At 42.5% G+C, this 25,083-nt stretch overlaps 1 long non-coding RNA gene across 2 annotated transcripts; it reads right to left on the bottom strand.

The window, feature by feature from the left end:
* Positions 1 to 17,448: 17,448 nt before the first annotated feature.
* LOC311050987 lies at positions 17,449 to 24,606 on the bottom strand. Of its 2 annotated transcripts, XR_014601348.1 has the most exons (5): positions 24,553 to 24,606; positions 22,485 to 22,562; positions 21,511 to 21,609; positions 21,132 to 21,228; positions 17,449 to 18,646 (listed from the first exon to the last, which is right to left on the bottom strand). It is a non-coding gene; the product is annotated as an uncharacterized lncRNA (long non-coding RNA). The 2 variants fall into 2 exon arrangements; XR_014601349.1 differs by lacking the exon at positions 21,132 to 21,228.
* Between the last annotated feature and the right edge of the window lie 477 nt (positions 24,607 to 25,083).

The raw sequence follows: 25,083 nt of genomic DNA, 5'->3' as shown, positions 1-25,083 counted from the left end.
ACATCCATCCTGGCACATCAATTAACAAGTTTGAGGGGAGCGGCAGAAAGGCATGCATCAAAACAACATGCACGTGTACAGTAGCGTGCTGAACCACATCCGTCCGCACATACAGAAGCGACCCGTTGGATGTTCAATACAGAATACGTACAGGAAGATATTAAGCTTGAACGACAGAAGAGCCATTCATTCATTTTTTCTTTCAGATATTTTTTTGTGGCTTTTTCTGCCTTTATTGATGGTCCACAGTGAAGAGAGACAGGAAACAGGGAGAGAGAGTCGGGGAGTGACATGCAGTAAAGGTTTACCAGACTCAGGAATCGAACCCGGGACCCGCTGTCAGTCACTCGGCTATCGGCATCCCCAATTGACCCTTTTTCAAGGCAGTTAGGCAGCCATATTGCCGTAAATAGTTGTGTAATGTTACTTCCTTCACCAAGGTATTATCAATGTACTAATTAAGGTTGTGTCAGGTCAGAGTTATGGTGCTGCTATTAAAACTCAGCTACCCTAAATGGAACAGAGCCTTTATTTGTATCATTGGTAGCACCTGTACAGGATGTAACATTGCACAACTATTCATGTCAATATGGCTGCCATGAAAAAGATGTATTGAGACTATAGGTAAGCTACTGCATAATGAGTAAGAACCCCTCGTAATATACCTAACACCTCATGAGAGACCCTTATGAGTCCCCGTTTTTAGCCTTGGGTTAACAGTTAACAGTCTTGGCCACTGAAGAGAACATTACAAGATGATGGCATATCTCATCACGTCCTTGTTCAGTCAGTCTGGCAGTCTTCACATCATACCCCCTCTTATCTGTGAACCTCATACTGCTATCAGCTGCATAGAAGGTGAGGAACAGTTTGTTAAAAGGCTATTGCTGGTAATTATGTATTTCATATCATCACTGTTGAGCAGAAACCTTGTATCTCCACTTTTCATCTTTTTATGTTTTTTTCATAAATTAATTTAGCTGTTTTATACGTTTGTTGTGTCATGCAAAAATAGAAAGAAAATGGCAAACAAAAATGCCGATCTACAGGGTCACAAAGCATTGTGATGCGACACATAGATTGTATATCCGTTATTTGTGAAAACCATTTGGGTAACATTTTTTAACATAGTTGATTTTGGCCTTTTTTTCTCTTTTTCCTGAAAGTATTGTACTGTACATACAAGGTTTCTACCCGACAGTGACAATTTGCTCTTCAAATGTCCCTTAACATAAGGTTACAGGTCACTGTCGGGGTGGGGTTTAACTTGGGTGTCTGTCCAGGTTTTGAAGGCCAGGTGGTGAGCCATCATAACAATAACTCTATTTTGGCCCTTTGGTACTTGCTCTGCAGACATTTAGCTATTATTTCGCACCAACAAATATAATACAACTAGCTTTGAGACCAGGTAGGCGTACTATAATTGCCAAACATCTCAGAGCTTGTTCAGAAACGGGCATCTTTTCCCACAACTCACCGCCGTTAATGCTAGCGCCGAGGCTGACTCAATTATGATGCAAACGGGTGCTTTTGAAAAGCCTGGTTCATTTCTAATTAAGCCACACACTCATACCTATTTGTAGCTCATGTCCTGACATAATGCAAATGCTATGTAAATTAACTGCACTGATCTCCCGCTAGCTCCACACTCGCACATCCTTGGAGACCAGCAGGGAATTTAGTCATACTTTATACAAGTTTGGTTTCTCATTGCCTGCAACACAGGCAGAGACAGTTATAGCCTGTGAGAAAATACTGCCTCTCACCCGTACCGCTATACCCCTGTCACCCCCTCTCTCGCTCGTGTTATTGATAATGATTATAACAGCTTGACTCACAGGCTTTGAATCATGAGATTTGTTTCTTGCTGAACCAATGGTAGCCCACCCAAGGTCTCTAGATACCTTCACAGCCGGCAGTCTGCTAAAAACCCCCAGCCTGCAGTGGACCCGCATGCCCCCCTCCCAGGCCCAGTGTGGGCCAGATGAGGCTGTTTAGACAGGCCATTAGCATGCTCATTCTTCCATCGTTAAACAAGCGCGGAAGCGGCTGGTTAGGTAGCTGACCGCGTGCATCAGGGTGTCAATGCTGTTTGAAGATTACAGGCATTAAGTGATGATCATGATTCTGCCTGGAGCGTTTTCATTGGAATGGTTGGCCTTAAACTTGCTCGCACTGGCAATGCTGCCTGCAAGCTAGGCTAGAATTGTCTACACTCAATTATGGCAAAAAATGTCGTAGAGCTTTGTGCTTCTCCACTGCCTTTAGACAAAGGAGTCAACATGCTCATGCTGCTATCTGTAGGCTATTCTTTTTAAGAGGCCTATTTTGGTTTTTCATACAGTAGACCATAATGTCTAGCATGTCTGCATCATAATGCTGTTGTAGGTAGTATCCGTAGGTTCTGATATAGTGATCACTCTTTTCTCATGAAAGAAAAGTGTACACAAAATACTTAGAGCTACAATCCTGAACTTATTTTAAAGAATCTCTATGGTAGAGTATGTTATGACTAGCACATCTGCAGTGGTTGGAGGCGGCCTCCCTATACTCTTCCATTGAGAAAGACTTTGGTGTTGGGTAGGACTCCTACTCGTGGCATCAGGCATGGCATCAGGCATATACCATATGCCTGATGCATATGGTATAAGTGCAATATCTCCCCTGCCCAAGTGGAGATTGCCTCTTGTATGAGTGGTAGATGTTTGGGCTCTCATGTGGGAAACCTTGATTCGAATCCGGGTTAGTATGTGGACGTGTCTAACTAACTACCTACTAACTAAACCGGAGTCTGCTACAGAGACTGCTATTGCTATAGGCATTATGCACTATATACAGTACTGTAAAGGCCCTGACACATAGAACGCATCAGACTCTCGCATCAAGAAACTCAGCCATTGTTTACAACGGCTGTTGTCACCGAAGGCATCAAGTGGGCGCGTTATAACCTGCTCTTTCAGAGCACGGTTCTATTTTGGAGCGTCAACACGGGACACAGACCACCAATGCGTACAATGACTTAGCACCTGTTTTGAAGAGTTTAAACTTGTATTGCAGTGTGCATTGTTGCTGTCGGGCAGAAACCTCCGATCTCCATATTTTTACTTTTTGTGTTTTTTTGTAAATGAATGCCCTACTTGATCATTCTACAGCGTCACACAAAAGCATCAAAAGTAGCAGATCTACAAGCTCGAAATGTGGCTCGAAACGCGGCACGAAGCGACGCATTTTGAGCTTGTAGATCTGCTACTTTTACTGTTTTTGAATTTGAATCATGAAAAGTAGAATGAAAAGATAATAGGTTTGTCTGTGAAACTACAGTACAGTCTTGTCTTCCTTTGCATGTGTTTAGGTGGTGGATGTCAACCCTTTAGGCACGGTCACACAAACGCATCAGAAGCCGAGCTGCCAAGGCATGCAGAGGCGTCGTCAAACATGTCAATTTTCCATGTTTGTCTTGCGGATCGTGGGCACTGTGCTGGTTGTTTTGTGTGCGGTTCATGTGACTTACGTTGGAGTGGTTGGCTCACTGAAGGAAAACGACAAGCCAAATACCTGCCAAGTAGGCTCGTTCCCAGCCTGTTCTCTTAGTAGAAAAGGCCTGGCAACGGCCTCATCCAGAGCGTGTCTATAGACTGGGACTTCTGTTGTACTCCACCCCCACCCCCGAAGCTGTCTTTTTTGACCAATCACAAAATGGGTTTTATGCACGGAAAATGTAAACAGATCTCAAAGCATCATGTTAAATGTAGCTCACAGCGCAAGTTCAAGAAAGAAGATCACTGAGTTGTTATGTCCTGCAGCCTGGCAGATTGGCAATCTGCAGCCAGTCCGGCAATCTGCAGCCAATCTGCCAACCTGCAGTCAATCGGCAGTCAGCCAATCAGGCGGTTGGACTCCGCCTTTAAATATCACTGCCTCTCACTGGTCATTCTCTTTCCAGCATGCAGCAAGCAAAGTGTGCTCTCTCTGTGCCTTCACACTCAGAGCTTTGCAAACAAAGTGTGCACTCTCTGCGCTCCGCTGCTTACTCACTCAGAGCTGCAAACGGCAGCTCATCAGCTTTTTCTCATTTTTGGCGGGCTTAGTTAAGTTCAGTTCTGATGTTTTGCGATGAAGTTTTTGCCTCACTCCTTCCATGACTAGGGCTGCTCTCAACAATCATCAGCTGGTTCTACAGCCCCATCCAACAAGCTGGTCTCACTCCTTCCAGGTGCAATGGCTTCATTCCAGCCCTGCTTTCAACAGTTGTGAGGTTTTCACAAATGCTATAATTATTCAGCTAATGTGTCTGCTCTCGCTACTGATGCTACAGCTAATGCTAACTCATGTCTGCAATGATCACTGCTAATGCTAACTCTGTTCAAACTGCTGCTAACATAACTGCTAATCATCACAGCTAATGGTACCTTTACCCAGGCCACTGCTAATCACGTCAACTACATGTCAACTGCTGCAGTCATGAGCCAGCAAATTCTGCTAAACTGCCTTGCTACTACAGCTTCAGCTAATGCTGCTATTATGACAGTAATCATTATAGCTATGCTACATCAAACTGCTACCGGCATGAGGTCAGTCATGAGTCTGCTAACACTGCTGACTGCATTGCTACTACAGTTTCAGCTAATGCTAATGCATTGCTACTACAGCTTCAGCTAATGCTACTTTCATTCAGTCTGCTGCTATCATGACCGTAAACATTACATGTATACTACTTCAACTGCTATCATGAGGCTAGTATTGAGTGTGCTTATGCTGCGTCTGCATTGACACCAGGCAGCTTTAGGAAGGATGGAGAAGAGTGAACCATCTCATTGTATTAAAAAAAAAAAAAAAAAAAAAAAAATGTGTTTATGCTTTAATTGCTTTGCTATTACTGCTAAAGTCAGCTAATGCTATTTGCACTGCTATTTGAACTACTGCTGCAAACATGAGTTTAGTCATGAATCGCTTTTGCTGCTGACTGCATCTACAGTTTCAGTTAATGCTACTTTTACTAAAGCTGCTGCTATTATGTCCTAAACATTTCAACTATTCTACATCAACTGTTGCTACCATGAGGTTAGTTGGGTCTGCTCATGCTGCGACCGTATTGCTACTTGCATTGAGGGGTCCATCTCCGCGTGTCTTGGAAAATTAAGCTGTCAGGTCCATGCTTCCAAATTCCTTGCTATTACTACAGTCAGCTAATAATATTTGTTTCATTACTGCAAGCTCAAGGTTGGTCATGAGTCCGCTAATGCTGCCGACTGCATCGCATCTGAAGCTAAACTTACTCAACTGTTGCTATCATAAATCATTTCAGCTAAATGCTACTCATTCTCAAACTGCTGCTATCATGTCTGCTAAGCATTTGAGCTATGCTACGTCAACAGCTGCTGCTACAAGCTAACGCAACTTTTATGCTAATGCTACTTTCATCTGCTGCCTGCATGATCAAGTTAATGTTAAAGTTGCTGTTCTAAAATTGCTGCATCGTCTTAATCTTCACATTAATGCTAAAGTCGCGCATTCTCCTAGCTCCCCTCTTATCCTTCTCTCTGCCGGCCCCCCTCTCCCTGCCGGCCCAGCTGGCCCTATTCGAGCCAGCCCCGGCTGGCTCATCTAGCCTAGCCTGAGCCCTCTCTGCCGGCTACTGCTGACCATCATTGCATGGCTCCCCTCTTATCCCTCTCTGCCGGCCCAGCTGGCCCTATACGAGCATGCCCCGGCTCCCGCATCTAGCCTAGCCTGAGCCCTCTCTGCCGGCTACTGCTGTCCATCTCCGCATGGTCGTCTCCCTGCTCTCTAAGAGCTCTAGCCTCAATGCTGGCTACACTTCTCCTCCCGACCATCAATGCTTGGTCGTTCCGCTCTTAGGAGCTTAGCCTCAATGCTGGCTAGATTTCTGCGTCCGTATTAGAGTCGGACATCTATGCTATTTCTAGTAGCTTCTCCCCCATGCGGCGGAATTTCGCTGTACGTCCAGCCCCTTCTATGCCATCTCTAGTGGCTTTAGCCCCAATGCTGGCTAAATTTCCGACCGTCGCTGCATGGTCTCGCTGTGCTCCCTAGTAGCTTTAGCCGCGATGCTGGCTTAATTTCTGCGTCCGTGGATATTCCGGACTTGATCATCCTATGCTATCTCTAGTAGCTTCCCCATGTGGTGGAATTTCACCTGACTGAGAAGGGTCAGCCTTCGAGCGCTTCACGGCCACTCGCCTACCCGGCCAACTGCCTGCCCGGCCTCGCATCTCCTAGCCTAGAATCTGGCTACTTTCATGGCCAGAGGCCATCTCATGCTATCCACTCTCTCCCCTTTTGTTTTTCCCGCTAGTCGCCATTCCATTGCTCGCACATTTCGGTTGCCGTTTAGAGCTTTCTCTTTCCTGTCATCTATCCAATCGTCACGGTGCTTCTCTCAACCTGACTCTTATTTTGGGGCTCCCTCTCCTATTCCTCCTCTATTAAATGCAAACGAGTCTAATCGCCGAATCTTGTACACTTCTATAATAATTGTCCCCTTGTTCCAAAGTGGCGTGATCTCCCGTTCATTGAAATGTACTGTAGCTCCACGTGCAAAACAGGCTTCGCAGTTCCATGCTCACGGCGGTGGTCCGTGGCCATGTGCAACTTCAGATCAGTTGCCCCAGCCACTGAGGAGAACTGGGCAGGTCCAAACTCAGCCTTGCCTCGCTCTACTTAGCCTTGCAGAATTTAGTAGGACATGTTAAAAATATTTATATTCATGCATTGCCGGATAAAGGTCATGTCAACAGGTAAAGGTTTGCAGTGGCGCTAAGGACTCGCTAATCCCGTGACAGGAGCCTGGGTGAAGCTTCGCGTAATGCTCGTACCTTCCACGGCGTGACATGAACTTCAGAAAACTGCATATAGGAGATTAGAAAAGTAGCGAAAGAACCAATACTCAAATCCACAAACTCACTACATCTAACCTGTCATTTCTCAGGAATTACTCTACTTTATCAGTAAGCTACATGTTCAAAATATCTCTGCTTCTAACCTCTCATTCTCCTTTCAGTCAGCAAACAAGCAACCCACCCCCGACGGGTATCTGCCAGTAGGCGTCAGGAATTACTCCAACTTAACGTTTAGCTACACGTATCACTATAGCGGAGTATCCCTTATCTCCAGTTAATTCTGACCATCCCTTTTCAATAGGGATTCTTCAGCGTTGTAAAGAATTTCACCTCTCCTCCTCATGGATTGGTGGTCTTCTGTGCCTATGCCATTGCCTTGTTTATCTATCCTGATTCCGTTATCATCTTAAACACTTTGACATGCTTAAGAACAGTTTCAGCTTCATATAGCTGGTGGTGGTGGTTTCTCACGTCATTAAGATGCCTTGAAGGCCTCTAGCCTTTCATTGCCGTCTTAAAATCTGTTGTCACTCTCTGCTTAAACGCTCAATCACGGCTCAAGAACATAGGTAGTTCTTTTCATACCGCAGCTGGTCATCCTGATCCGTCCTCGATCCTAGTAGCGGTGCGGCACTGCTCAGCAGTGGACATTCGCTCAGGATTCCCGAAGTTCAGGTCTCCCGAAGTTCAGGAATCAACAGGTTATTCTGTTTCATTTCAGGTCTCACCTGCCGCGGTAAGATGTTTTGGGGGGTTGTCCCTATTAAGCATATTCCATACTATGTATGTTGCATATGTATGATAAATGTTATCGGAGTCTAACCGCCAAAATACTTACGTCAAAGTGCCTACTCAATAAATTCCCATTTACAACAACTCGATCTCTCTCTTATTGAAATGTAGCTCACAGCGCAAGTTCAAGAAAGAAGATCACTGAGTTGTTATGTCCTGCAGCCTGGCAGATTGGCAATCTGCAGCCAGTCCGGCAATCTGCAGCCAATCTGCCAACCTGCAGTCAATCGGCAGTCAGCCAATCAGGCGGTTGGACTCCGCCTTTAAATATCACTGCCTCTCACTGGTCATTCTCTTTCCAGCATGCAGCAAGCAACCCACCTCCAACCCCAAACTCCACCGTCTCAAGCGCCTGGAGTTAAGAAGGAAGGAGGGTCTCCGCACTGCCACCACCAGCGTCTAGACTCCCGGGATTCTCCCCATTATTCATTTCTCATACCTATGTACAGGGGGTTGTCCCTATTAAGCATATTCCATACTATGTATGTTGCATATGTATGATAAATGTTATCGGAGTCTAACCGCCAAAATACTTACGTCAAAGTGCCTACTCAATAAATTCCCATTTACAACAACTCGATCTCTCTCTTATTGAACTTTCTTTCGGCAGTACTTCCGGGTAGAGACTCTTAATTGGCAGGTTTCGCCCAGCGTGACTGCAAGGTGGGCCCTAACTTGAAAAACATTGCAAGGTTGAAAAACGTTGTGATGTTGCTGCTGTGAATAAAGTTGGAGCATTTTTCAAAGTGAGTTGCGAGCGCTGGCTCTTCTTGTGTTGCAAAGTGGGGTCAGCAACGTGCTTCTTTCAGATTGGTTGATGTCCAGGTCAAAGTTCACCAACATTGAACTCTGCACATTGAACACGTCAGTGCACCACAACGGGAAGCTCCAGCCCTGCGCTCCCATAGAATGGAATGGAAAGGGTTAATATGTGACCGCGCCCTCAGGACATGGTCACACATTAATCTGTCATTGATCAAATTAAGCCTTCAACCAGATGTAGCATGTTGAAGGCATCATTACATCTGGTTGATGAGCTGCGGTTCAAATTATTAATAATTGCGGCGTAATTATGGCGAACAAGTGGCCTCATGTGACGCGCATCACTGACGCGAGTGTCACTAGCGCTTTCTATCTGCCGGGGCTTTAACCACATGCACCCCTAGCTTCCCTGTTATGGGGACGAACGTTCAGAGAAAATAGACAATCTACAAGCTCACTACACGTCGCAACACAGTGGGCTGTGGGCTTGTGTAGCGGCTTTTTCTGGAGGAAGAGGTTGCAAAAAAGGAGGGGGCTATAGATCCTTTTGGGACACTCTGGTCAATGAAGTAGTGTATAGGGCTCAAGTGGTTTAAACCACTGGGAACAGTTTAAAAACGAACTATTTCTGAGCTATGTGAGCAATGACATGACTCTGTGTCTTTGCCAGCACTCACAAACTACTTTATAGATGGGAAAATATGTGAACTATATCAGTTATAGTAGCCGATATACCTGCCCAGGCTTTGCTTTCAATTGACTTATCTGTGCCACCAGTCCCTTTCTCCATCTTTCTGTTGTCTCTACACCGTTTTCATGTCTGTGTCTGTCTGCGCTCTGCCCATTAATTGTGCCCGAAAAGTGCCACATGCCTCAATGAAAATAAATTGCTTTTAATTTGGGCTTTCCTTTTTAGCCATCAGTTAATTTCATTAGCTCTGAACCTGTAGAGCGCTTTTTTTCCTTTCAAACGGCATCATCTCATGGACGGCACTTGAAAATGAAAAGAAGGGGCCTCTCTCTCTTTCTTTTTTTTTCTCTCCCTCGCTTCCCCTCTCCCTCTCACTGTGTGCTCCTCAATTAACAGAATCGTTTTCTTTCAACTAAAATGAATGTTATTGAGACCAATTAGCATAGACTGGTGAATCTCGCGTTAATGAGGGGAGTGTGGGTGAGTAAACAGGAATGAAAAGATGAAATTAGAGAAGAGCCTCTTCTTGTTGGCCTGGAATAATGACATGCTTAGTCGCCTAATTGTGTGGTGAAAAGCGCCGCTGCGATGGTAACAGATTGCAGTGTTCATTAGGCAGCAATGGGCCACCTGCTGCTGGGGCGCCTTGCCCGCGCTCCCTGTACACGTGTTTATCCCAGGGGGCACTTTTTTTTCTCTCTCCCTCTCTCTTTTTTTTTGGACACACAACGCCTCACTATGAAAAGCAAATGAGCTTGCCAATATGCTGCAATGTTGAGTCCTTATTTCGAAAAGGCACAGAAGCATGATATGTCAAATGAAATGAAATTAAATTAATGGAACCCCAATAATGATAAGCAGGGTTCCATTTGTTATTTGAAAATAATAGAACTACTGTGTAGGGCTTAACCACTTAAGCCATATATACTGTAGATACTTCTTCATATGACAAACAGTGAAAATAGCTATCTATAAGCGCTTGGGGAAATTTGCCCAAAATAGGGATGCCAGGGTTAATGTGGTTAACATAATTACATTTTTAAACCGTGATATCATGAACATATCAGACAGTCCAGTACATCTCCCAAAAGGAAATGCACGTATTTAATTAATTCTTACCAGAATGCAGGGATAAAACATGTCTCCACTAGCCATAAAAACAAATGACCAGAGGGGAGGATATCAAAAGCAGATGCATGGATCTCCCCCCATCCCCCAATCAAAACCCTAGATGAGCTGAAGGGGCTTGCCTTTATTTTCTGATGATCTAGAAAGGGAGAAATGACCTATAAATATATTGGGGGTTGGTGAAAACAATGTCGCTTCATTACGAATCCATAAAGACGAGTGTTCTTTTCATCATCTTTGTATCGTATTTCATCACAGTGTGCGTTATTATTGCTGCTTTGTTTAGAGGCTGGGCTTGTACAGTGTGTGAGAGAGATAATAGACTGCTGTTTCTCAATGTCGGTTCCGGGGGCCACCAGGGGTCCAAAATAGACCCTAATGGGTCTTTAAAACTTGAGAGTGATTGCAGACACAATATCATAACCCTAAAAAATGTAAACACAATAAAGCCCTATGGCTTATTTCCATTGTGGTCCTCTAATCCAATGTACGAAAAAAAACACCAAAAGATAGAATATGGAGATAAGACAGCAATGATATCAAACTGGGGATCCTTGAAATTAAAAAAGGTTGAAGAAGTGTGTAATTTTTTAGCGGCTGGTTTTGTATACAGTGTTAAGGCATGAGAGAGATAATAGCGCTCTAATTGCAGTGTGGATCAGGCAGGAGAGGGGAGGGGAGGGGGGGGGCTGGCATTCACCCATCGTTTACCCCCCTTCATGAAATATTGAACGGCTTCGCCAGGAGAAACCAACTCTACACACATTCTCTAATTCATAACCTGCAGACAGGATACAGAACAATAAAATACTGCGGTGTTAACCGCTTAAAGGCGGTGTAAGTGATGTGTTTTTGTAATACAAAAAACAAGGGAGTTTTTGTTAAAAAGTTTAAGCTTTATATTCTCATAGTAATCATTGTCTTTTGTTCAGTATAACAGGGGTCTCCCAGTCTGTCGCTCTCTCTCTCCAGCTCTTTAGTATACATTGGCTGGTAGAGTTAGCAATTTGATCCCATCAGGAGAGACAAGATCATTTATCAACTTCAAATTTGCTTTTTGTTTTTCATTTCCAATTTTGTCTGCTCGTTTCTTTCTGTTTACACTTCCACTTTCGCTTGTTTATCCTGTATCCTGTATGAGTTCTCTAGCCTGATTGGACAAAATTGGTATCCTGACCTGAAAATGTACGCATTTTCTGTTTACTAAAGAGCTAAAGAGGTGGTGAGACCCCTGTTACTGAGCAAACACTCAATATAGAGATGAGAATAACACTTATTTTTACAAAACAATATTACTTAGACCCCCTGTAAGCACTATACTACGACGAATAGCAAAAATAGCTGATACTACAAGCTCAAGATCTGCTATTTTTGCTATTTGGACATAAATCGTTTTTTTAATATGATTTCTTATAATAATGACATGCCCAAAATGAGGACACCGCGGTGAAAGTGGTTAATTTCAGACTGAGAGTGTATTTTTATGCTAACTCCCTATGCCTCTGCCCTATTAAGTACAAAGGGAAAGAAGAGAGAGTGCGAGTTAGAGAGATTTAAGCAGCCCCCTATTTAAGTGTAACGTTAATTAATGCATAATTAATTCTTGTATTGGCACTAAAGTGGAAGCAGATATTCTTAAGCTCAGCTGGGTGCTGTATAGCCTTGAGGCACATGTAGAGATGTGTTTTTAAGAAGCTGTGACCCCTGCACAGTGTATTCAATATCGGCTTCTTTTCAACTATTTTTGACATAATTTCTACGGACTGTGAAATCTGCGTGCGCTCACGTACCGTGCTCTTTCTCTGTGTGTGTGTGTGTGTGTGTGTGTGTGTGTGTGTGCGTGCGTGCGTGCGTGCGTGCGTGCGCGCGTGCGCGCGCGCGCTCCGCACATCTCTCTGTCGGGTGAAAACCTCCAAAACTGTTACTTTTCAGGATTCAAATTCAAAAACAGCAAAAGTTTCAGATCGACAAGCTCAAAGCGCGTCACTTGTAGATCTGCTACTTTTGATGCTTTTTGTGTGACACTGTAGTATGATACTGCCAGGTACTGTACTATGCATCCGCTTTTTTTAGCTGCTGCCAGGGTTTTTTCAAGTAGTCACAGAATATTTATCTCCAGTATGATCGATCCCCTGATGGTTGCTAATTACGGAGGAAATCACTGTGCTTCCGTGGAAAAAAAAATGTCATTGTGACCTCCCGTTATATAGCATGTTTCGCCAAAAAGTACACAGGAGCCGAGATACAGGATTTTAGATTAATAAGTTAACCAGGAAGTGAATGGAGCAGTAAATCTTTGGATCACGTTATCTTGGGTTCTGGACATTTTTCCACGTTTTTTTAAAATATAATTTAAAAAAATACATGCTGAACATGTTTGTGTATATGCACCAATAGTGTGTGTGCACGCGCGCCCGTGCGTGTGTGTGTAGGGCTGGTGATCAAGGCTCTATCATCAGAATGTTAATAAATCCCATTGTTCCATGTTGCAGCCTGTACAGCTGTGTGCAGCTGTTGTCCATAATTATGTTCCACGTATTCTTTAAGGGTGTCAATTAAAACGCTGATCTCGTTGAACTCTCCTCACCGTAGCACCTAGCAGTGGTGGAAAGTAACCAAGGACTGTACTAAAGGTGATGTTCCTTTGTTACAATAAGTGTTAAATAGCTCTATATTCTGTACTCATTTCTATAGAGTGATGTTCAGTAACAGGGGTCTCCCAGCTCAATATGCATTTTCAGGCCTGGATAGTATACCAATTGTATCCAATCAGGAGAGAGAACTCACACAGACAGGACACAGGACACAAGTGTCATTGGAAGTAATGGCACAAAGAAAATTGGAACTAAGAACACTATCAAATTGAAGCTGAGGAGAGATCAGGAGAGAGTATACTCTCTCCTGATTGGCTGAAATTTGGCCACCCACCTGAATATGTCTTTTCTGTTTACTAAAGAGCTGGAGAGACAGAGAGACCCCTGTTACTGAACAAACACTCTAGTCTACAGTCTACACTCTACGTACCTTAACTTTAACCCATTCATCCGGGAACACATCTGTGTCATTTTAGATTTGATATACAAGCTCTGAGTGCCACACTATGAGCTTGTAGATCTGCTATTTTTGAAAAACGTCAACATTTTTGCAAATCTTTGAATGACATTCACAATATAACGTATACATTTGGGGTGGTTGTATTTTGTCTCCCTGCTCTTCTATTGAGACATTTACTGTAGATATATTCAATTTATCAAGCAGCAAGCAGGCCGGCTCTATTATCTCAATAAAATGTATAAAAATGTCAGCACTGGAAACCGGGTTCAATCCGGGATAGAAGAGGAAAGTTACATGCACTGAAGCTTTAACTATAAGGTTTGAAGCATAAACTGTATCAATAACCACTTAACCACTTAAACCCTATTGACCGGTGTCCCTCAGGGCTCTATATTAGTGTATTTTCTGTTCTCGCTCTACATTAAATATCTTCGCTGAAAATAGCCGATCTACTATCTTGTAGATCTGCTATTTGTTTTCTATACTAAAGTTTTCCCCACAATACAGATGCAGGGGTTTAAGTGATTAAGCTCTATTTTAGACTTCTTTCGACTGTATTGCATGACGAAAAGCTCACAACACGTCACAGACCTGTTATGTTTGCCGTTTTTGCTAGTTATTAACATGTTTGGTCCTTTTTTGGACATTTAGGAAAATGTTTCATAATTTCAGATTTTTTTTTTTTAAGTTCACCTGTAAGGACACAGTTAATGTGGTTAAAATAAGAGCCTGTCTCCGCATTTCGACACGGCACAAATCAATATTTCAGGTTTTGTCACATTGCTGGATAATGGCTAAATATGTCGGCTAAATTCATTCATGAATTTTTTATAACATTCCTATTAAAAGGAGTCACCCTGTTCCCTATGGTTCTGGATGGGGTTCATCCACTTAGAGAGGCTAACCATAATGCTACTTGGTTAGTCTCCCCCAGGGGCAGTTCAAGCATTCAATTGTCTTTACAACACATTAGTTTTCTACACACATCACTACTGAAATGAAGTGTTTTACTATTCAGTGACAGTGTGTCAGAACTATTTTAGATATTGACATACTGTACATTTTAGGGCTGCAACTGCAAACGATTATTCAATTATTCGATTAGAATATTTTAAAATGACATATCAACCAATCAATTAACCACTTAAGCTGTACTTTATACTTCGTTGCACAACATGTGTCGTGCCAAATTGTTGAGCTCAACGCGTAGCGATATGTACTTGCGTAGGTCGGCTATTTTCAATATTTTTAGATTTTTTTTAAGTACTTTTTTGACATACCCCAAATGATTATGATCAATTATCGATTATTCTTGTTGCACTCCTAATACATTGTTGTTGGACTCTGATGAAGATGTAGTGAACATCAAAACACTAGTCTCCTTTATACTGCTCCAGCCAATTGTTCCTCACTCGTTGCAGCTGCATGTGTTCCACTTCGGGCAAGATGCACAAACTTGCCTAACCTACCTAGTTGAAGTGCAGTGTCTCTCTCTCTCTTGATGTATTATTGTGGTTGTTAACGGTCTCTGAGTGTAATTTACTGAAACAGACAATTACATGGCATCGCTGTCCTCAAACAGATTCTCAACCAATGATGTACAGTCTTTTAAGATTACCACACAGACATAGCACAGACTCGAGCACACACGCATGCACGCGCACACACACACACACACACACACACACACACACACACACACACACACACACACACACACACACACACACACACACACACACACACACACACACACACACACACACACACAGGCCTACACATGCACACATGCACACGCACACAGTGACGTATAGCCTTCAAACACCTGTGGTCAGGAGATTGGATTAGGCCTAATCTATCCAGCTTTGTGGTTTAAAACAGTTCAATCTGATTAAATATTGCTGATTTAGCGAGTTTGGTTTGTTAATCAAGTGTAGCAGAAAGACGTCAACAGACAGAGCAGCAGAAAGACAGGACAAGATTACAACAAGAATTCCAAATAAAAGAAAGCCCCCCCAAAGAGGATTCTATTGTTTGTGATCTCAGTGAAATTGTGTTGTGCCCTGATGGCTGTTTGGCTTTGATGATACGAACACAGCTGTTGAATTATGATCATGATTATGAATACTATTATATTATTACGTATAAAGGTCTGGAGGTGGTCCATGACATCCATCAGAGCATCTGCCTCACATTCATTTCTTTCCCATCTTCTCTCTCTCGCTAGATCACTGTCTCTGTGGACGTTCATGACTTGTTTCACCAGGACAAGTGTGTGGGTGAATTGCTTCTGCATCCATATCGTTGCTGTCGGGCAGAAACCTCCTATCTCCATATTTGAACTTTTTGTGTTTTTTTTCGTGAATTAACGCCCTACTTGATCATACTACAGCGTCATACAAAAGCATCAAAAGTAGCTTTGCGCCGCGTTTCGAGCTTGTAGATCTGCTACTTTTTATATTTTTGAATTTGAATCCTGAAAAGTAACGGTTTTGGACATGAGGTTTCCACCCGACAGAGACGATATACAGTATGCTCAGAATCTCTGTGTGTTTGTGTGTGAGTGTGTCCTCCGCATATATCTTGACTTCAAACTTTACAGTGGGTGTGTCGGCGAGGGCCCGAGGGGTGTGCGGTGCCCGGTGTGTGCTTCGATGTATATATCGGTGAACTGCCGATCCCTAACAAGGAGTAAGCGAGGTATTGATGAATGAGTGAATGAGGAGGTATTGAGGAACCCATCGATTGTGAGCCAATTTCCTGATTAATGGATGCCATCATGCCAATAGGTTGTCGTTGGTTCCTTGGAATAGTGGATTAGGGTCAAACGAGTGGGTAACAAACACTTAAGCCTAAAATAGACCAAGAAGACCATCAGCCAACAAAAGTTGGTGATGTTGAACTTCGGTAAAACCTCGGGTTATGTCTTCAAATTCCAAAACCTTACAGACAATTATCATCATCCACAAGGTAAGTGTTAATCATGTTTTTGGCAACACAATTCTTTTCATCAATAATATACATTACACAGCAAAATGCACACTCCCCTCCCAATCACACTTCTTTGTCTGTTGCTTCTCTGCTCTTTGAGCGTGAAAGTGGAAGAAGTGATTCCATTCACTCGCATTGCATGCTGAAACAGGTCTCAAAAACACACTTTTAGCACATAGACGGACAAAATGGATTTGATTCTGCCATTAAAAAACATGAGTGGAGGAACTGGCACCCTCGTCGTTGCTCGTGTTCGTGACCTATCAACCTATTAATGACCTATCGATTTCTATGGTGCAAGAGAACATTTCATGAATAAGTACTAGCATATATTAGCAGAATTTGCCATTGTTGTTGTGCCAAAAAGGGTGATTTTTGGGACGTGTTTCGACGTGATGTACGGTGAAAATATATACAGTTTGTTGCTCACAGAGTGCAGCCAGAGGCAACAGTTATCACGGCAACATGACACACCAAACCATAATGTTATATTATCAATAAAATCATAGTGTTTTACCAATTATTTGGGGGGGGGGGGCACTTGTAATACCTTCACGGCCCACCAGTGGCCCCCGGCACACAGATTGGGAATCACCGATTTAGGCTTTAATCCATTAAGACCAGGAACGCATCTGTGTCCACTGTTAAACAATCCACTGTGAATTCACAGTAAATTACTGGATAATAATTGCCGTACTTTCACAGTAAGTTTCACAGTAATTATCTCACAGTACATTACTGTAATTTCACAGCTGTGAAATCACCGTAATGTACTGTGATTTACCAGTATGTAGTACAGTTATTTACTGTATATATTATTACCATTACTGTGAAAGTAATGTAATTTACTGTGATTTACCAGTACATAGTACAGTTATTTACCGTATATATTATTACCATTACTGTGAAAGTAATGTCATTTACTGTGATTTACCAGTATGTAGTACAGTTATTTACTGTATATATTATTACCATTACTGTGAAAGTAATGTAATTTACCAGTATGTAGTACAGTTATTTACTGTATATATTATTACCATTACTGTGAAAGTAATTTCATTTACTGTAAATGTACATACAGTAAAGTATTGTAAAATTGACTTTAACTGTGATTTTACCATAACATGCTTTGTGGATCTGCTCAATGAAAAAAAAAGAAAACAAGGACTATTAACGTAAACTTTTTATTTAACAATTAGTTAAAGTGCAACATTTGGATGAAAGTACAATATCAAAAAGAGAACCATTTTCACAGATTAATAAGTTTTTCTTTTTTTCACAAGCATCTTTAATCCTGTCACCCACCAAGAGAGGTAGCAATCTAAGAAAGCACCAGTTTTGAACCGCATGCCCACTTAGTCTCTCACTGTCAGGAGAGAGGTCTGCCGGTTTGTCATTGCCATCATATCCTTGATATTTGAATTGGTTCTTACACCGATTTAGTTGCAGGTAATCAAAATGCTTCTCCTTAACTAAATGACCAATGAACAAAGCAAGGTCATAAGTCACAACGCCCTCAAACAAGTCATGGCCTAAGCATGGTGGGAGGCCAGGCTGGCAAACATGTTCATCAGAAACATCTGAACATGACTGACTAGGCTCAGGTTGACCCAAATGCTCTGTGGGAACTAAAACTGAATTATCTAGATCCTCTACACGTCTATCCTTATGTTTCCTGGAAACATGTGAGTCTAAACTGGATGCAACTGTAAAGGTGCAGTCACAACCTCTGAATGGGCATTTGGTTTCCAATCCTTCTTTTAAATGTGACCTCAAATGCTTCATAAGGGATGTTACAGTATCACACTTAAATGAACAAGACTGAGCCACACACTTTAAGGCTGTGTCAAATGGCTTGCAACACTGCAGAGAAGATCCCAGTCTGTTGTGGTCTCTATACATATGCATTTGCAAAACAGTGACTTTGCGGTACTTCCGTGTACAGTCAGGCACACCACATTGATATTGATAGTTGGGAGTGTTACTGTGCAGCTTTGTGTGCTGAATAAACTGAACAACAGTCTCAGACACATCCTCACACATACTAAATTTGCAGTGAAACATTGTTCAACAAATGGATGAGGAAAAACATGAAATAAACTGGCAGAAATAAACAGGTAGGGCTGTCACAATTACCAAATCAAAAATGGTTTAGAGTTCATTGTATTTTGGTGGGAGAAACAAAGTTGTGGTTTCTCTGCAGCTCTGTCAGTAGGCACAGAGGTGCCGAGGCTCAGCACTGTCTACACATGGAGGAGACATACGTGGTCACTGTTGAGATGCTGGAATTGAGGACGAAGGGAGCGGTGTCGCCGGTGTCAATTCGCCAGTGGAGTCCTCCTAGCAAGCCGTCGGTATGCCAGTGTGCCTACAGTGACAAAGAAGACCATTAGTGAGCATGCCCAAGAGAGCTCAAGCTGACACCAAACTTTCTCCAGGATCTCTAAAACTAGAACCTCAGTCAATTTGTCAATCACATTATTCTCTCCGCCAGGAGAGTTTTGTTTTCACTTTCTAAATATGACACACCGATTGGTCAAGCCTCACGTGACACGTGACAATACGGTGAAATACTGTGATCTGATTGGCTAGTGACGCATAGCGGCCTATAAATACATGGCGTCACTTTGACAGTGTCTGTGCCACTGTCAAAGTGAGGTAAGACAGGAACCATCACGAAATGGCTGAGAAATGGTGGATACTGTAACAATTAGATAGGATACATAATTGGACAGATAGGACAGATAGGACACTTATATAGACAGGAGGGATATGACACTTACACAGACAGGACGGATAGGACACTTATACAGACAGGAGGGATAGGACACTTATACAGACAGGACGGATAGAACACTTACACAGACAGGACGGATAGGACACTTACATAGACAGGACGGATAGGACACTTATACAGACAGGAGGGATAGGACACTTACACAGACAGGACGGAAGAGGACACTTACACAGACAGGACGGATAGGACACTTACATAGACAGGACGGATAGCGGCTAGGTAAGACAGCAACCATCACGAAATGGCTGAGAAATGGTGGATACTGTAACAATTAGATAGGATACATAATTGGACAGATAGGACAGATAGGACACTTATATAGACAGGAGGGATATGACACTTACACAGACAGGACGGATAGGACACTTATACAAACAGGACGGATAGGACACTTATACAGACAGGACGGATAGGACACTTATACAGACAGGACGGATAGAACACTTACACAGACAGAAGGGATAGGGCACTTACATAGACAGGACGGATAGGACACTTATACAGACAGGAGGAAGAGGACACTTACACAGACAGGACGGATAGGACACTTACAAATACATGGCGTCACTTTGAAAGAGTCTGTGCCTCTTTCAAAGTGAGGTAAGACAGGAACCATCACGAAATGGCTGAGAAATACAGACAGGACCGATAGGACACTTATACAGACAGGACGGATAGAACACTTACACAGACAGGACGGATAGGACACTTACATAGACAGGACGGATAGGACACTTATACAGACAGGAGGGATAGGACACTTACACAGACAGGACGGAAGAGGACACTTACACAGACAGGACGGATAGGACACTTACATAGACAGGACGGATAGCGGCTAGGTAAGACAGGAACCATCACGAAATGGCTGAGAAATGGTGGATACTGTAACAATTAGATAGGATACATAATTGGACAGATAGGACAGATAGGACACTTATATAGACAGGAGGGATATGACACTTACACAGACAGGACGGATAGGGCACTTATACAAACAGGACGGATAGGACACTTATACAGACAGGACGGATAGGACACTTATACAGACAGGACGGATAGAACACTTACACAGACAGAAGGGATAGGACACTTACAAAGACAGGACGGATAGGACACTTATACAGACAGGAGGAAGAGGACACTTACACAGACAGGACGGATAGGACACTTACAAATACATGGCGTCACTTTGAAAGAGTCTGTGCCTCTTTCAAAGTGAGGTAAGACAGGAACCATCACGAAATGGCTGAGAAATGGTGGATACTGTAACAATTAGATAGGATACATAATTGGACAGATATGACACTTACATAGACAGGACGGATAGGACACTTATACAGACAGGACGGATAGGACACTTATACAGACAGGACGGATAGGACACTTATACAGACAGGACGGATAGGACACTTATACAGACAGGACGGATAGGACACTTACATAGACAGGACGGATAGGACACTTACATAGACAGGACGGATAGGACACTTATACAGACAGGAGGGATAGGACACTTACACAGACAGGACGGATAGGACACTTACATAGACAGGACGGATAGGACACTTATACAGACAGGAGGGATAGGACACTTACACAGACAGGACGGATAGGACACTTACATAGACAGGATGGATAGGACACTTACATAGACAGGACGGATAGGACACTTACACAGACAGGACGGATAGGACACTTACATAGACAGGACGGATAGGACACTTATACAGACATTGTGTCATGTTAAATGACACAGACAGGACGGATAGGACACTTATACAGACAGGACGGATAGGACAGTTATACAGACGGATAGGACACTTGTGTCATGTTACTATGACACAGTAACATGTTCTATTTGTTGTAGAATTAGAACATAAGAAGTAGAACATTCCCAGAAGTAGAACATTCCCAACATTCCCAACACAAGTCTGCTGGCGGAGAGTTGTGCTCCGAGGACCACTTTTTCTAGTATCTACTTTGTATTATTCTATGCCAAAGTGTATTTAGCCCATTATGTGTTATTGCCAGACCCAAAGGGTAGGCTCTGTACCTGTTTCGTCCATACATGGGCATGCCCCCTTTGTCCTTAGGTCCCAGCCAGAAAAGTCTGTCCCCCTTTCGTCCATACATGGGCATAGCATGGACCTCTGAAAAGGGACAAAACCGGCTTAGCCCTGACGTAGTGCTCTGATCTTATAAAGTCAGAGCACTACTCTATAAGATCTTTCGTCCATATATGGGCCTTCTACATACATGGGGATGTCGGAATTGAAGACCTAAATCCTCTTTTCCTCTGCACACACTCTGCACACACGTCAAGCCTAAAATGATTTATGCTTTTCAGTTATAAAATGGTTTGTAGGTGTGTTACATACTAGGACTTCATTCTGGGTTTGGCAGAACCAGGTCTCCTGGTCTTGTTTACTTACAATGAATGATATTTTTGGTGACCCAAGCAAATCTCCTCCGGTGTCAACTATTGGCAGCGGTTGGAGTCCTCCGAGCAAGCCGTGGGTATGCCAGTGTGCCTACGGTGACAAAGAAGACCGTTAGTGAGCATGAACCTCAGTGGCCTCAGTTACATGCACAAAATGTATTCAGAATGAAGGAATTCATTATGAACAGATATTCATACCCAACTGTTTACATGGAACCTGAATACAAGTATTCATAGTCCTCAATTGTTTACATGACCGAAGCATTCATTCGGAATATAACTTTGGACTATGAGATGGCCAACCCATAACCTGTTATCCCTTAAGAAATGAATAACCGACAAACACTAACAGCTATTATCTGATAAAAGAAAATAAAAATATATTTTGAAGCGCAGTCCCTGCAACCACACGCGACCTCCACCAAAAACAACCCAGAACTAAAAAACACAGCATCATACACCCATACATTGCAATTGGCAATGGCACTGTAATTCGCCGATGGGTTTGTAAATAGTGCATTTTATTATGCGGGGAAAAAACTGGTGCATTTGTATTTTTCTAAATGGGTAAGATAGCGCATTTCTGCACGCATAAAATGTCTCGAAATGGCCATACCTGCTTGGACATGGGCATAAAGCACTATAGTCGACCAAGGGCAGACGTGTAAAATAATACATGTATTCCAAACTCCCAGTAGCATTCGGAATAAAGTGTTATGGTGATCTGTACCGATTCAAACGGTATATACCACCCCTCAGACCGGAATGAAGATTTATTCGGGATTGGGATATTCTATTCCAATTGAGGCGTTTACATTTTTACTCTGATGACTGATGACAGATGAATTTCTGCATGTAAATGGGGTTATGGGGCCAGTCAATTTTTCAATCACATTATATCTACTTTGTATTATTCTATGCCAAAGTTTATTTAGCCCAATATTTTCAATAAGTAAATATACTTACAATGAATGATATGTTTGGCGACCCAAGCAAATCTCCTCCGGGTAAGCCGTGGGTATGCCTACAGTGACAGAGAAAACACTTGTGTGCGCACACACACACACACACACACACACACACACACACACACACACACACACACACACACACACACACACACACACACACACACACACACACTTTGTTATACAATTTTGATGTGGTACCATAGTACAGGGTTGAACAGGTTGATCAAAAAATATAAAACTCTACATTCTCTATTAATGCAAACTCTCCATCATTTAGCTGGGGACCACCTGGAACCCCCTCAATGGTCTAAACTATTCATGAATAATTATTATCTACATCAGCACTTTCCCACTAGAGACACTATATCCTAAAAAACAAACAAACAAAGAAAAGCTGATTTACAAGCTTTAAAAAAGGCATCTTACAAGATCAAAAGCTTTTAAATCTACAATTTCCACTAGTCAAATGTTGTGAAAGTATGAAATAGGGCTTCTTATTTGTTTTTCCATTAGCATATGCAAACAATATAAAGAGTGCACACATTATAGAGACAATTTAACATGATGAATACATGTGTCCCTTGACACAAAATCTTTGAAAACCACTAGTTTAGTTTAGCCCTCCAACACAAACATATTCATTTTTAGTATCAGATGGCCTATTGCAAATACATCAGCTGGTACTGTAATACAGTGGTTCTCAACCATTTCAGGCCTCGACCCCCAAAAATAATGATATTTGAAGTGGGGACCCCCCAATATAATGATATTTGAACTGGGGACCCCTCACCCAGACAAGCACTTGGAATTGTATGAGTTGAAGCATTACATTTAGTCTAACATGGTTCCAGATAAATATTGTGAAAAAAATAGCTGATCTACAAGCTCACAATGAAAGCTTGTAGATCTGCTAAGCTTTCAGATCCCCCATTTTTCACTGTCATCTGCGGACCCCCCGAAAATAATGTGGCGACCCCCTAGGGGTCCCGACCCACAGGTTGAGAACCACTGCAGTAATACTTGGTTTGTGGTCATTTAGAAAACAGTGTCAACATCTTACACTAATATTGCATTAAAAACAAAAAGAGGGAAAAGCTGCATTGCAGGGTGAAATGAGCTGAAATAACATTTAATAACAAGGTGAAATGAGCTGAAATAACATTGCACAATTGTAAATTTAGATCAACATCAAGGTGAGCTCATTATTAATCTTAACTACATAAAATACCAGCGTCAACGAACGTCTAACTTTAATAAAATAAACAAGACCAATGCAGCCCCCTGGACTAAAGCTCTGAAACATGACCGTCATATCATGACAGTCATGGATAAACTTCAACCTGGTGTTTGCATTTTCTCCATTTATCTCTTGTATATTTAAACGTTCAGATTTCAAATATAAAGTGCTTTACCTATGGCCACGGATGTTACAATTATGTTCGGGCCCTCAGAAGTACCCGTATCTTCCGCATTGTTCAATAAAAGGCTTTTTAATCCGATCGGTGGACATTTTCTCTGTATTTTCGCCATGCTTTCAAGTAAGCGACCCTGTCGGTTGGGAGGTGTATTGCACTCCTCTGATACATTATAACTATGAGCAAATGGCCACCGATCGGATTAAAATGATTTTTATTGAACAATACGGAACATACGGGTACTTTTGAGGACCCATACATAACTGTAACATCCGTGGCCATGGGGTTAGCACTTTATGTTTGAAATCTTAACGTTTATGTAGATGTGCGGCCCGTACATCTACATAAACGTTAAGATTTCAATGGAGAACGTGCAAACACCAGGTTGAGTTCAAGCTAGCCGACTAACATGACATAAAAGCCCCACCGACGTGTGCCTATGCACGGCAGCAATCTCACACACACACCGGCTTGGTGCGTCGTAACGTTAAAGTTAAGGTGTGTGAGGGAAACGCATTTAAACTTATATACAGAGTCTACAGACATGGACAGCACATCATTTGTTGGAGCAAGACTGAACGACAGCATGCACAAGTTCACAACTAGACTAGTTATCATTAAAGTGGAGGGGGGAAATGACTGACTTACCTCAGAGACACTTCTTCACTCTGCTTCTCCCTTCTTCTCCCCATAGCATTTCCCTCTCAATCTGCAGTTTTGCGCCAAAACCCACAATGCAGAGCGGTTCAAGTACTTAAAGTTATTAGTTGTGATATCACAGAGGATGGTGTGATTTCACAGTAACACTTTGTCGTTAGATTTAGCTTCTTTCCAGACCCCCCCAGTGACTTAGTGAAAAGCTTCTAGCGACAAATCTAGTTACTTTTTCTGGTGATTTGGCGATAATAGGTGTTCCAATTGTGAACTTGCCCCAAATGTTAACTAGGTGCCCGAAGTATTTGTGCAATGTATTAGTCCATATTTTTCATTAAAGAAGTGTTTTAATCCCGTCTGTGGCCAAACGCCATTTCCCCCCCTCGTTTACCTTTTGTTTACATTGAGTGTAATTCCGGCTTTCACCGGATGCGCCCGTCACTACCACCCAATGGGAACTTCCGACAGAATCGGACACAGACGGGATTAAAACACTTCTTAATTGAACAATATTGATTTATACAT

Source organism: Gymnoscopelus microlampas, assembly GCF_963454915.1.
Source record: "Gymnoscopelus microlampas genome assembly, chromosome: 8".
Lineage (NCBI taxonomy): Eukaryota > Metazoa > Chordata > Actinopteri > Myctophiformes > Myctophidae > Gymnoscopelus > Gymnoscopelus microlampas.
The sequence above is the reverse complement of the archived record's forward strand: the minus strand, read 5'-3'. Positions and strand labels throughout refer to the sequence as shown.